Raw genomic sequence first — 15,492 nt, forward strand, 5'->3', positions numbered from 1 at the left:
CTTTCCCAGATTCTTGCCCCTTGCTTTGCTCCATTTACTCCTCCAACCATATCAAGTGAGGCACGATTTTCCTCTTTTTGTCAAACAGTCTGTAAGTTCCTGATTATGGCTGTGGCCAAGTGCTCCTTCGCCTAACCGCTCTTTTTTGGTCTGAGAAATTAGGTCTCACATGCCATTTTCCAAAAGCTCTACAGAGATGGGGGGATGGGCAAAATGGGTGAAGGGAGTGGGAGGTATGGGCCTCCAATTACGAAATGAATAAGTCATACGGATGAAAGGTACAGCACAGGGAATGTAGTCAATGATAAGTTAATAGGGTCGTATGGCGACAGAGGGAGCTACGCTGGTGGTGAGCACAGCAGGACAGCATAGCGTAACGTAACACAGAGACTTGTGGAAGCATTCTGTGCTACACCTAAAATTACGTAACCTTGTCTATCAACTATACTCCAGTAAAAAAAGAGAAAAGTTCTATAAGGCAAATTTTCAAAGATAATAAAAGTAGGGAGAATACTGGAAAGAATCCCTGTCACCCAGCTTCAACAATTATTAACATTTGCCAGTTTTGTTTCTAGATGGGACCTTCTAAGATTATATATTACTGAGCTCCATCTCTAGCATGAATGTATAAGACAGATCATATTTGAGTGCCCTCTGGAGCCAGAGAAGGTCTGGTGGAGTTGGCTGCTCACTGCCCTGCTCCCCTCACACACTCTGAGCAAACCTGCGGAGTTCTCAGCGTGCTGTTCTGATACAATTTATATTCTTCTCTCTCTCCTCTTCTAGACTGTGAGCTCTTTAAGGCTGGGAGTTGTAACCTCTCCCTTACCTCCCTGGTACACATGGTGCCCAACACTTAATGGCTCTTAACAAAAGTTCTGGAATGCATGCATGAAAAAATATATTGCAATGACTTAATCTATTTCAAGTGAAAAAATCAGGTATCCTGGTTAGTTCTTTGCAGTGGTCTGCTCTCCCTTCTAAGTCCAGCTTTTTTCCTCTGAGGCAATGTAATTTTTCACTCAGTTGATTTAGGCTACATGTTTTAATATCACCATTTATACAATATCTGCATTGTATCTATCAGCCATTTTGTTTCTAAATCATGTGAACACCAACATTTATGTACACGTATGTGCTGGTCACTGTACAAAGTTCTTGGCAAATGTTATCTCTGTTAATCCTAAATTACAAAAGCCCGTGAGCTAGAAACTATTATCATCCTTATTTTCCAGTTGAAGAAACCTTGGTCCAGAGAGAATACGTAATGTGTCAAGGTCATACCACCCTTGAGGGGAGGAGTCTATATTTAAATCTAGATCTATTTGATTCCAGAACTCAAGCATCTAAAAGCTGGGCCACGCTACCACGGATGTGTCTTTATCTTTGGTTGGCTTGGTGCTATTTGTGTCCAGTCAACACTCTAAATCTTTCTCTCTAGATACTGTGTCCAAAATAAATAAGAAATCGCTCGACTCCTGAGGCTTAAGTCTTGCTCTTTTCCACCCTCTCATCCTTGGCAACAGAATCACTGCAAAAATGTCTTTTGAAGTCTTCCCCAGTGACTTTATAATCTGAGTTCCCACACAACCTCCTCATGCAGACACTTGTTGACCACTTTTCATCTTATCCTGATGGCAAATAGTCCTCTGGATGGCTTCACAAGCGACTTGCCTTTCCTTCAGGCACCAAAGACGTCTTTCTTCCCCTGTGGAAACGCAGGTCCACACTAACAGGACACTTCTCTCGCCTTTTCTCCGAATTCTACTTCTACCTTTTTCTTGTATCAATACTTCAGTCAACCTGGTCTTCAGATCTCCCCATCTTGGGCTTACTTGCTATTGTGATCATGTCTCTGATCACTGGAGGAGGCATATGTTTTCCTCTGCTCAGTAGCACTTTGGAGCATCACCCTTCACTCCCATCCCTCTTGATCCATGGGTGCTGGTGGCACTGGCCTTCCTCCTGGCTCTAGGGGTGGGTGCATGAGCCAGTCCTGGCCAATCATAATTCTGAATTGACTCCACCCAAAGTAATTGCACCAGGATGAACACATGACTGATGGTGTCAAATCCTTCAAGAGGTCTTGTGCTATTAACCAAGAGTCATTCTCTCCCGAGATTGTAGATACTAGGGATGACGGAGGCCCAAAACTGCTGGTGGCCATCTCTGTCTTGAGTAGAAAGAACCGGCTTAAGAATGGCGTCTTCACAGAGAATGTGGTATCAAAAAACAGAGAGACATTCTGGACCCCATAGTTGGAAGCCTGAATCAAACCAGTCCTACAGCCACCCCCACCCCTGAACATGACAACCGTGAGCAAGAACACTCTGCAGAGTAGATCTCTATTCCATTATTAGGATAAAGGGAACAACCAGCCTTCATCAATTCTAAATACTCTGTTTGACTGGGTGTTGAGCAAGGAGACAGATAGAAGAACAGGAAGTTTCAAGCCTTGCCCTGAGCTGGCCTGAGGGCTTCTATAAAAGTTCCTTAGGGGACACCATGGTAACCAGAGAGCAGGCCTAAGAATAGCTCTGTATTTGTTTTCTATACTGGGCTTCAAAATAAGGTTTCTGAAGAAAGGCTCTGTTGCTAACAAAAGCAAAAACAAAAATCCTTTGAAAATTGACGTAATGTTTATGTCAGTTCTCCTAGAAACCCAAGTTCTTCTTTCTACTCTATAGATCCTGCCTTGCACCCTACTTTGCCTGAACCTATACCCCTGTCTACGTAGTCATTGAATTGCATTTCATACTTTTTTCCTCCTCCCTCTCGGGGGATAAATCAGGCATTTACCTCTCCTTTCTCCTGAGTGTCAGCCAATTCAGATGTTCAGCACAGTTCAAACTCAGCAAATATGTATTTGTGCAAGGTAGTGCTATGTGCTTGGTTTTGCATTCATGAATTCTTTCGACTCACTGAGAGATGGGTAGCTATTTACATTTGTGTCTAATGAATGAGGTGAAATGACCATCTCAAAGGTCACAAGGCAAACTGTTGGTAGAGCTAGAAATACTACCGCTACCATAGTCAGGTATAGCAGAAGGAGCATGAAGGTTGGGACCAGGCAGGCTTGGTTTTGAATCCTGGTTTGTTACACACTTATTTTTGGAGCTTGAACAAGTTACTCAACCTCCCTGAGCTCAGTTCTCTACCCATAAAATGTAATATCCTCTACTTTGCAATGATGTATATGGATTATATGAAATAATGTGTTAAACACATTAGCATAAAATTGGCTCAGGAACTGTTAGTTTCCTTCCACTCCATCAGGAAATACCTGTGGTCCTCCATCCAGGATGATTTGCACATAAAAGAGGCCTCTGTTACATAACTCCCATTCAATACCATTTTTCCACTGAGATGCTCATACATGTAGGACATATTGTGCTATAAGTTATAATACTTAGTCATTTCATTATTGATAATACTCCCGTGGGCCAGGAGAGAGCAAAAGCTTATTACTGTGGACTCTCAACACTAAGATTCCTAGTAGAAAGGAATCAACACCAAATGGGAGACTTTCAGCAAGTGGCAACTTCTCACCAGCTGTCAGAGCCCAGCCATCATTTACTGAATCAGCAACCACATATTTAGGCCTCATGGCCAACTAGGCATTGTTTGAGGGGCTGGGGCTACAATGGGAACAGGACAGACTAAGTCTGTGGAAATGCCGAGGTGCATGTGGATGGCTGGATGGACTGTCCGCTCTGCCCTCCTGCCCTTTATGGCCCTTATGTTTGCTGCCATAGCTTAGGGTAGGGACAGCAAATTATGTTTTTGTACCTCTGAGCTAAGAATGAGTTTTACATTTTTAAAGAGATCCCGTATAACCTGCAAAGCCTAAAATATTTACCATCCGGCCCTTTAAAGAAAATATTTGTTGACCCCAGGTTTAGAGTGACCTATAATTCTTTCAAGACCAGAGTAAAAAGTTTCATGGTGTACATATTAGAGTCATTTTTATTAATAATTTGTTATTTATGTAAAGCATTACTATTATTTATTATGATTGTTAAACTGTATTAAATGATGAAAAGTGATGGGTAGTGAGAGGGTAGATTTTTATATCAATTTTGCAAGATAGTAATTCTCTTTTGTTAAGTCACATGACTGTAACTTTGTTTTCCTAGACTATCACTCCTACATAAAATGAGGACCTTCCCTATGTAGCTTTTCTGGGGGTTTTCAATGTTTCTTTTTCCTTGTACCCAAAACAGAGGATTAGAAGATGAGCTGAGGAAGGGTCATCATTCCCCTGTGACAATGGGGATGGCAGGAGAAAAGTTACTCTGTTGTCACTCCAGCCCTGCATTTAACAATTTAACAATTGACAATTTAAAACACCTCTTAGCCTTTCCATCTAAATAAGCTCTGCATTTCTTCTCTGTCACATTTATTTAAAATGAAACCGCCTTCCTTTGACTTGTCTAAATGCTTCTTAGCACTTTCTCTTTCATGCACACATACATTCCCTTTGCTTCCTGCTTGCCCTGGCTTCTCCTACTTGGGCAAAGTAAGGGTCACTCTTAGCCTTTGTCTGTTGACTTTCACCCCTACAGGTAATTCGGAGCCTTGGAGTGGCACCCTCTTCTTCCTCCTATAAACTGCCCCCAGGTAATAAGACTGTTGGTGCCCACCCTAGGCTTGTGATAGGCTCTCCTGGAGTCACCCTAGGACAGGAGAGTCCATGGAAACCAAGCTCACCGTGCACATGATGTGAAGGCTCCCAGCTCGAGCCACAAGGGTCTTGGGTTGGGTGTCCACAGACTCATTCCAGCTCTTCTTCCTCTGATTTGTTGTTGGATCTGGGCCAGCTACTTAGCTTTTGAATGCCTAACTTCTCACATCTGTAACATTAAGATAATGCCGACTTTCATTTCAGCTTCTGGGAATAGAATTAAACTGTATGTGGACATTGATGTTCCCATAGTAACAGTCACGTAAGGGATCTAGCCTGCCACCAGAGGCAATACATTATTTATGATAAGTACTTGTAAAAACTCCTCACTGTCACTGTAATAAAAGATTCTTACAGGAAATCCTGGGGATATACTTTCACATTAATTTGCATTCATTATTTCAGGGAGAGTTCACTCGGCTCCCAACTACCTAATTCTAAATTCGCAGAATAAAATCAATTAGCACATGCTGGAGCTGCTGAATTCAAAAGCAGAACAGAGTGCTCCTGTGGCCCTTGTAAGGGGAAGGAAGGGACTGACTTTCTGGGGCTATTTATTAAAACCAGGGAGGAGTCAGTGGGTGTGGCTTGTCTGGGGAGAGATGGCTCCAGCTTGCCCACTGCATGAAGAAAACAAGAATGTTAGATAGCTCTACAAAAACAAATTTGTTGTCGGATTATTAGTTTTGTTATTATTATTTGGGGGAAATGTTAAATATATAATAAAATACAAAAAATGTAATAATAATCATTCATCATCATTCAGAGATAACCAATATTAACATTTTGGTATGTAGCCTTCCTGTCTCTCTCTTTTTTTAAGATTTATTTATTGGGGCGCCTGGGTGGCTCAGTCAGTTAAGCGTCTGACTTCTGCTGGTGTCATGATCTCGGGGTCCTGGGATCAACCCCTCATCAGGCTCCCTGCTGAGCAGGGAGCCTGCTTCTCCCTCTCCCTCTGCCCCTCCCCCTGCTCATGCTCCCTCTCTTGCTCTCAAATAAACTTATTTATTTATAAACTTATTTACTTGAGAGAGGGAGAGAGAATGGGGGAGGGACAGAGGGAAAGAATCTTCAAGCAGACTCTCTGGGAGCCCCATGTGGGGCTCAATCTCATGACCCAGGAGATCATGACCTGAGCTGAAACCAAGAGTGGGACACTTAACTGACTGAGCTACCTAGGAGTCCCTCTTTTCATACTTATATTTTTCCAAATATTGTTTTGTAACCTGCTCTTTATATTTGTGAACATTTTTCCAAATTATTAAATGTTCTTTTCAGAACATAATGGGCTGAATATGCACCATAAGGATATATCACTCTAACCAATTCACAATTAGTAAACATTTAGGTTGTATCCTGACTTGTCCTTTAATTAAAATCGATTCATGTATCGGGCGCCTGGGTGGCTCAGTTGGTTAAGCAACTGCCTTCGGCTCAGGTCATGATCCTGGAGTCCCGGGATCGAGTCCCGCATCGGGCTCCCTGCTCAGCAGAGAGTCTGCTTCTCCCTCTGACCTTTCCCCCCTCTCATGTGCTCTCTCTCTCACTCTCAGTCTTTCTCTCAAATAAATAAATAAAATCTTTAAAAAAAAAAATCGATTCATGTATCAACCTGAGATCTCATGTTAATTTAGCTGACAGATTTAGACCTATATTTTGATCCATCCATAATACTTCCATTGCTAACAACACTCTCTTCCTTTCCATTTTGCTATTAGCCCATAGTGCATACACACCCAAATTCTCCTTCAAAAACAAATTGCTGTGAAAGTCTCAGGAGGACAGGGCCCTTGTCTGAGTTTTGTTTTCCCATAATCTTTGGTCCTTGCATATGGATCTTTTGCCTAAAGCATTATTTTCTTTCTTAATTTTATTGAAAATATCTTTTTTTTTAATTCTACAACAGTGAACTACAACAGTGATCTTCATTTTAATTTTAAATCCAACCTTATTATTCTCTTTTGATAATATGATTTGACTTGCTTTTTTATTCTTTCACCCAGATCTCAAACTTTTTAGTATCAAGATTCCTTTAAAAATTCATTAAGGACCCCAATGAGTTATATGAGTTATATCTATTGCTTGGTTATGTGAGTTATATCTATTGCTATTTGCCATATTAGAAATTAAAAATGAGAAATTTAAAAAATAGTTAATATTTCTTTTAAAGTAACAATAGAAACCTATAACATATTAACATAAATACATCTTTTATGACAGATAACAGTATTTTGCAAAGCAAAAACATATTCAGCGGGAAGAATGGCATTGTTTTACATTTTGCCAATCTCTTTGATGTCTGGCCTAACAAAAGGCAGTTGGATTCAACAGTCTGCTTCTGCATTGACACCAATTGCCACGTGTTGTTTTTGTTGAAGTACATAGATGAAGAAAACCCTGCCTCACCCAGATTGGTGGTTGGAAAAGGAAGGACCCGACATAACCCTCCGAAAGATCTCTGGGCTCACAGCGATCCTCTGCCTACACTTTAAGAATCACGGACTATAAGTACTGGTCTATCTTTTCATGCTACAGTTTCCTTTTTGTAAACATATGGTGATAATAATAGTATTTCAAAGTATTCTGAAATTATAACATGAAAACTGCTATAGTGGCAGGCAGAAATCTACACCTGTTCATAAAATAGGAAAACGCTTTCTCTGGGGCATTTAGGAGACATGTAACTATCCAAAGTAAGGTGGTTACTAAAGCAATAGATATTTCCAATAGATATGTGGGTTTCACATTTCATCACTGCAACCAAAAACTAGGAGTTTTCTAAAGAAAGTTTTAAAGTTTCTTATGTGGCTTTGGTAAAGAAACATTTTTTTTTTTGTCCAAGGGTAAGATAAGAATTCTGGCTCACTTTTAAAGTGGAGATATATTTCTCTGAAACCCATTGCATAGTTATCTTGGCATTCTTTGATATAAAATGTACTCATGTGTCTCGTTTTAGCTTAGGTCAAGGGTGGAACTAATCCCTATTGGACCTTTTAAAGGCAGAATGTGAGTTTCTCATGACAGACCTCATAATGGGTTCTGTGCACTGCAACCGATCAGATATGAGCTAGAATGCTTGTAATATACATACTCTGCAGTGAGCTTGATTGCATGCACTCTGTGCAGCTTAAACCTGGGGATGACTCACAAGGCCAATTTACAGCAGCACACATTCTGTTTCATCTGAAGCAGCGACTCAGCTTGGGAAGGTGGGAAGGTAGGACCTGGGGGGCAGGATGACACAGAACCCTCTGTCCTTGATCCCCACCCCAGAGGTCAAGGGGATTGTCCACCCCCTGCCCCCCCCCCCCAGGAGAACCACACTCTAGGTCGGTGGTTGCTTTGAGGGCCAGGCATGGGGTGGGGCATAGATGTTTTCCTCCGATCTGCCGCCAATATGGATTGTATCTCAACATAGCATCTCATGGTGATTGAGGAGTGGTTGCAGCCCGGATTTCAGAGAGCATGAGTTGAGTCAGCATTTGGCAAATGGAGATAATGGCTGGGTGAGGACAAAGTGAGAAAGGATAAGAAAGTGTTTTTGAAAACGTGTCAGGTGCAAAAATTGTTATTATTGTTCTTAAGCGAGGAAACCGTAAACCTAGTAAACCCGTAAACCTAGTAAACTGTCCTAGGGTGAGGAACTACGGTGAACAGGGACACACCAGGCCTGAGGGGGTTCTTTGCTTTTCTTCTAGCAGGTCAGGGAAAAGAATGTGCTGGATCCTTCCCAGATCTTCTTGTTATGCTAATCCTCTCCGTGGAGCTCCTGAAGGGACCTGGCTAAAAAGCCACTTGTTGATCCCCTAACCCTCCCTTAAGTCACAGATGAAAGGGACAGTCTGGTGCTGAATACTTTTATTTCCCTAAATAATCTGGTTACTGTTCTGCCAAAACTGATTGTAGCCTTCATTGTCAATGACTTTACTTTTCAACTTCTTTGACATCTGAAAGTAGCTGAAAAAATCATGGAATATACTCATTGTGACAATATTAAATACTTAAGTGTGCACGTCCAGTGTTTAAAAAATCCTCTATTAGTTATTTTTTTCAGTTTTTAAAGTAAGCCGTGGCACTGAAATAATTTTGGAATTTAGCTATTGGTTCTTGAATGAAACCTTAACTTCTTTGTGTTTAATTAGACTTCAATTGCTCCACTTAAAAAAGGTCACCTAAATTTGGAAAAGACAACTGCTTTTAATTGTGACTATCTCACGCTTGCTGAATTTTCTCAGAAAGGTTAAATTACTTTTTTCTATTTACTAAGGAACATTTCTGCCTACTTCCACCACAACGGCACACCCAAAAAAATCTGGGGTTCTAAAGGAATGAGGCAATCATATTTTAATGAATTAGGCTTTGATTCCTTGTGACTGCAGCATTATCAACTTGCCATATGCAACTATTTTAGATTATACACACCAAATTTGCTTTGCTGCAATAATGGAACTGTTTATCGTGAGTGTATTATTGGTGTTGCAGGTTGAATAGGAAAATGTCTACAAAACACTTAGAATTTCTAGAGATAGCCGGGTCATGAACTGAAGTGACTTTATTTCTAGAGAGCTAGGGTAGGATAAACTGAGTGACTGAGGGAGAGGGTTCAATAGGAATCAAGGTGGAGAGAAAAGACAAATACCATATGATTTCACTCATATGTGAAATTTTCTTTTTAAGATTTTATTTGTCAGACAGAGGGACAGCACAAGCAGGGAAAGCATCAGACTCCCCACTATGCAAGAAACCCAATGTGGGACTCAATCCCACGACCCTGGGATCAGGACCTGAGCACAAGGCAGACGCTTAACCAACTAAGCCACCCAAGCGCCCCCAGAGACTCTTAACATCTGAGAACAAACTAAGGGTTGATGGGGGGAGTTGGTTGGGAGATGGGCTAGATGGGGGATGGGTGTACGGGGGGCACTTGTGATGAGCCCTGGGTGTTGTATGTAAGTGACGAATCACTGAATTCCACTCCTGAAACCAATATTGCACTGTATTTTAACTAACTGGAATTTAAATAAAAATTCAAAAAAAAAAAAATAGGAGTCAATGTGAAGGAACTTGAAAGAAGGAGCTCTCAGGAACTGGCCCTGGGGGTACACAGGCTTCTTCAGCTGCCATGTTTCCTGTGTCAATAGAAAGCTACTAAGCTACCTACGAGCTACACAAATGTTTCGTTCCATGGAAAATGGAGGTCTGTTCTAGGCTCATTGCTGAGCCTAGAAGGAAGCTCCAGCTTCCTGTGAACCATGTCAACTTAGCTTATATACAAGTTTTGAGCAAGATAAGAAAAATATTTTAGCCAAAGAACATCTCACATAGACCACTGTCCAAGCATAAACTGGATTATTATTATTATTGTTTGTGCTCCCGACGATATATAAGTAGCCAGGGATTTTTTTCTAGCTTTATTGAGATATAATTGACATATACCGTTATATGTTTAAGGTGTGTGACATGATGATTTGGTATATGTATGAATTGCAAGATGATTACCATAGTAAAGTTGGTTAACATCTCCATCATCTCACATGTTACCTTTATTTCCCTCCAGTTTTATTGAGATATAATTGATGTACAGCACTGTATAAGTTTAAGGCATACAACATAATGACTCAACATACATATGTTGTGAAATGATCACCACAATAAGTTTAGTTAACATTCATGTCTTCATATAGTTACAAAAAAATCGTTTTCCTTGTGATGAGAACTTTTAGGATCTACTCTCTTAGCAACTTCCAAATATAGCAGTGTCAGCTGTAGTCATCCTGTTGAACATTACCTGCTCTGCACGTACTCATCTCACAGCTGGAACTTTGTGCCTGCTGACCGCCTTCATCCGTGCCCCCCACCCAGCTGACCATTTTTGTGTGTGTATGTGTGGTGAGAATGTTTAAGATCTACTCTTCAGCAACTTTCGAGTATACAGTATAGTACATATTATTTTATATGTGATATGTATATGCATATATAGTATATATTGTTAACAGATTTTTTTATTTTTAAGATTTTATTTTTTTGACAGAGAGATAGAGGGAGAGCACAAGTAGACAGAGCGGCAGGCAGAGGGAGAAGCAGGCTCTCCACCGAGCAGGGAACTGGACATGGGGCTCGATCCCAGGACCCCAGGACCCCAGGACCATGACCCGAGCCGAAGGCAGCCGCTTAACCGACTGAGCCACCCAGGCGCCCCAACAGATTTTTTTTTTTTAAAGCAAGTATGTATCACCTTCATTTTTGTGAACTTTCTCACATGTCTGAGTGATAATGTCAAATACTGTGGAATTACTGTAGTGCTTACAACATGGTTTTGCATTATGGCAAAGTAATACCCTGAGCTATCGTGTTCCCGTAGGTGTCTCTGAAAGGAAAGGGGTGACCACATTCAAGTTCAGAATTAGAGAAAGAGGGGAAAGATAGGGAGGGCTATCTGAGTTACCACTGCCATAGCTGCTGCTGCAGTTGCCCTGATAAAGACAGAAGGAAACAAGGCATCCGGAGATCTTGGACCTTGAAGCCCTTGATCTACCAGGAGAGAGGAAAATAGCAGTGCCGAAGAATTTATCAGCGTACAGTTTCTTAAGAACTGTTGAGCAGGGCTATGGAAGATGAATGGCTTCTGTTTTGCAGTGTTTCTAGCAAAAGGGGTTGCACTCCTGTTTTAGATACAATGACCGCACTCAGAATTTAGACTATCTCATAGGGATATCTTTCCAAAGCCTCTAGGATATGAGTCATTATATCAGAATCTTGAGCAAAAGACAACTTGGTTGTGGAGGACTTGCAGAAAATGACATTTCATCTCCAAGTCTAGCTAACACACTAATTCCTTTAAAGGACTGGTTCTAGGATTCTTTACTGTTCCCTTAATGGTGAGGATGTTCCCAGGACGAAGGGACCTAGCATTTCCACCTGGCCCAAGAGAAGCTGGCTAGAGATTTTTCCCTCTTCTGTTTTCTCCTTACCCCCTTCCCAGTAGCCTTATTCTCTATTACACTGCTTTCAAGAAACAATTTGATCAACTCCTTTCTCCAAAGAGTCAGAAAAGAGAAAATAAACCAAGGTTTGATGTGTTTTCTTTCTCAGGAGTATCCTCCTCATTAGGAAACCAAGGGATGAAACTCTGTTCATAGAATTTCAGGCATCAGCTAGCCCAGTGGGAAGGAATTTGGGATGGCAGGAGGAACATCATCTACCCTACCTAGTTGTCTCTCTGCCTTTAGCAAGGCCAGCCCCAATGGGTTCCCACTAACATGGTAGATAGTCCCCTTACAACCCTTCAGAAATCTACTTGTGCTTCTGTGTGTCAGGGAAAATGGCTGAGTGGAGGAGGCATTTCCTCCTGTCCTGCCTGGCACTGCCTCAAGAGTTGGGCCTAATGTGACTTTACAACAGTTATACAAGTTTCCAAGCTGAAGCCCATTTTGGTGAGGGTGGAGATATCATACCCAAAATAGGAGCCAGGCACTGAGAAGGGTCACTGTCTTTTCTCAGGATAATTTTTATAAAGAAAGCAAGGGGAAATTTTTATTACACAGTTGCAATCGATTATGGTAAGAAATACCAAAGCAACATTAGGTATGAAACCGCCCTTCTTCCTTTTATCCAGGAAACACAAATCTCTTAATTAGGAACGTTCCCTCCTTGTATGTCATGGACTTATTGTCTTACTTTGCCTCCTTGTTAAAGCTTGTGAATTAATGTCACAGGGAGCCCTACCCAAACCATGGAGCAGTATGCACAGCTTTTCCTCTGTTTCCCTGAAAAATCTACCCGTCAAGGTCCCCTAATCTTTGTGACGATATCAGCCGCACTCTGTAAAGGACACTTTGGGTACTTCAGGTTGAAAAATTAAAAGTCACATTATTTTTGACGGAATATGGTCTACCACATGCCATTAGAGACATAGCAAAAGAGTGTTGGGAACAGAAAGGAGGAAACAACAAATTCCAACCAGGGAAGGAAATTACATTGACAATAGTAATAATAGTAGCAGCTATGTATTCACCTCTCTGCTTAGGCCCCATATGTACACCAGTGCTTAATCCCAAGACATAAATGTTCTATTTCAAAGGGGGTGAAGTATGGGACATGTTAGTTCTGCTCCAGTGTCACCAATGATTAAATAACAGACCTTCATGAAGGCATTTACTAATCTTACTTGTCTCACCTTCTTCACTACATAATGAGGCTGATGATACTTGCGCATCACAAATTTCATGGGGGAAGCTTCAAATGAGAACAGACGCATGGATGCACCCAGCTATTTCCTGATGAATAGCTGTAAGTAGCAGTAAGAGCTTGCTATGTGCTTCGACATTGACATTATGTCTTGGCATTGATTGCGTGTGTTGAAATACATTTCATAAGCATTTCTGGAGGTGAATTTAGGCTTTCTGAAACACTGGCATATTTTTTAGTAATTTCAAATGGAAAAGGTTCAAATAGGCTTAATTAAGTAGGCTCTGGTATATTCAGCCATGTTCAGAAAACAACTCGGGTTGGGAATGCGAGACTAGAGGGAGGGGTACAAAGATGAAGTTGACCAGATCTCTGCCCCCAAGGCCCTTCCAACCTGGTGGGGAGACAGTTGTTTAACCAACATTCCGGCACCGTGAGAGACTTAAAAATAAAAATATTGGATTGGCAAGGAGGAGGTATAAATTTTAAGTGTACCAATTAAAGAAGGAAATTACAGCCAACAGTCACAACAAGAACAATAATAATAGCTAATAATTGCTAAAGAGCCTTTTACATTCAAGACACACTAAAAAAATGATATCACATTTACTCCCCTCCAAAAAAAATCTATGAAATAATTATTATCCTTGTTTTATAAAAGTAGAAACTGAGGTTTAGGTAAAATGATGTGTGCAAGATGACATGGCTGGAAAGCTAGAACCAAGATTTTGAGGTTAGAATCCATATTCTTTCTGCTCTGCCACCATGCTCCTTGATAACAGTGTCATTCTACAAACATATTACAGTGACGTCCAAATAATTTTGAGTCTTTTTTTAAGGTTTTATTTATTTATTTGAGAGAGAGAGAAAGAGTGAGAAGGAGAGGGAGAGAGAGAGAACACACGTGAGCAGGGGGGAGGAGCAAAGGGAGACGGAGAAGCGGACTCCCCGCTGAGCAGGGAGCCTGACCCAGGGCTCGATCCCAGGACCCCGGGATCATCACCTGAGCTGAAGCAGAGGCTTAACAAACTGAGCCACCCAGGTGCCCCCAATTTTGAGTCTTTTAGAGAGGCAGTTTCCCTGATAGCAGCCATGACTCTGTGATACCTGCATGGCCATTCAAAGACCATGGAGGTGGGAAGATGGGAGCCCTGCCCACCAGCAGGTGTGAAGTCCCTGTAGAGAATTCCTCCCTAGTCTGTGGGGCTTGTGTGGACCTGGTCACCTGACCTAGTAACAACAAACAGCAGGGATTTTTGTCTTTTCTTTTGAAAGGACTCGGGAGTGGGGAATAATCCCATCCAGCCATTGGCAAGGGCAAGCCAGCTAACTAACACTTATACACACACAAATGGCTTGCATTTCATGCTTTCCTCACTGGAACCTGTTCCTTCTAACGTCTCTTAGAAAACTCTTCCCAAAAAATAAAAAGGCACAGGAATCTTTATTCTAAATGACTATATTTTGTAAGATACATATTATAAATGAAGGATCTTTCCTGATTACTGAGTTTATTATTTAAAAATTCTTACAAAGGCATAAAAATTACAGAGGCACCTGGCTGGCTTAGTCGGTAGAGCATATGACTCTTAATCTCGGGATCATGAGTTCAAGTCCCATGTTGAGTGTAGAGTTTACTTTAAAAAAAAATTAAATAGCCATTTAGCTGTTTCCTTTTTAAAGTCAATTGCTTTTATTGAATACAGTAAAAATTACATGACACTGGAAGGGGTTTGGGACTATGCTGCATTTATAGTATACAAAGTGAACAAAATCTGATATGATAATTTCTTTGTTTTTTATTTTTATTTATTTTATTTTTTAAACTCCACTATAATTATTTTTTTATTTTTTTATTTTTTAAAGATTTTATTTATTTATTTGAGAGAGAGAGAATGAGAGACAGAGAGCACGAGAGGGAAGAGGGTCAGAGGGAGAAGCAGACTCCCCGCTGAGCAGCGAGCCCATGCCGGGACTCGATCCCGGGACTCCAGGATCATGACCTGAGCTGAAGGCCGTCGCTTAACCAACTGAGCCACCCAGGCGCCCTGAACTCCACTATAATTAATGTACAGTGTTATGTTAGTTTCCCCAGGTGTACGATATAGTGATTCAACAGTCTATACATTACTCAGTGCTCATCATCATGATAAATGGACTCAATCTCCTTCACCTATTCCACTAACCTCCCACCCACCTCCCCGGTAACCACCAGTTTGTTCTCTAATTTAAAAGTCTGTGTTTTGGGGGCCCCTGGGTGGCTCAGTCAGTTAAGCGTCTGCCTTCAGCTCAGGTAATGATGCTGGGGTCCTGGGATCGAGCCCCACGTCGGGCTCTCTGCTCAGCAGGGAGCCTGCTTCTCCCTCTGCCTGCCACTCCCCCTGCTTGTGCTCTCTTTCTCTCTCTGTCAAATAAATAAATAAAAAATCTTAAAAAAAATAAAAGTCTGTTTTTTGGTTTGTCTCTTTTTTTCTTTGTTTTGTTTCTTAAATTCCACATATGAATGCAATCTTATGGTACGTGACATGATAATTTTCATGCTTTTTTAAAAAAAGATTTTATTTATTTGAGAGAGAGAGCACGAGAAGGAGGAGGGGCAGAGGGAGAGGAGAGGCAGA

At 41.2% G+C, this 15,492-nt stretch overlaps 1 pseudogene; it reads left to right on the plus strand.

Moving 5' to 3' along the window:
- Positions 1-15,492, plus strand: part of LOC112824760 (actin, cytoplasmic 2-like) — a 38,937-nt pseudogene that overhangs the window by 19,908 nt on the left and 3,537 nt on the right.

This window comes from Callorhinus ursinus, unplaced genomic scaffold (genome assembly GCF_003265705.2).
Source record: "Callorhinus ursinus isolate GAN/ISIS: 27379988/994484 unplaced genomic scaffold, GSC_fseal_2.0 scaffold12, whole genome shotgun sequence".
Taxonomy (NCBI): domain Eukaryota; kingdom Metazoa; phylum Chordata; class Mammalia; order Carnivora; family Otariidae; genus Callorhinus; species Callorhinus ursinus.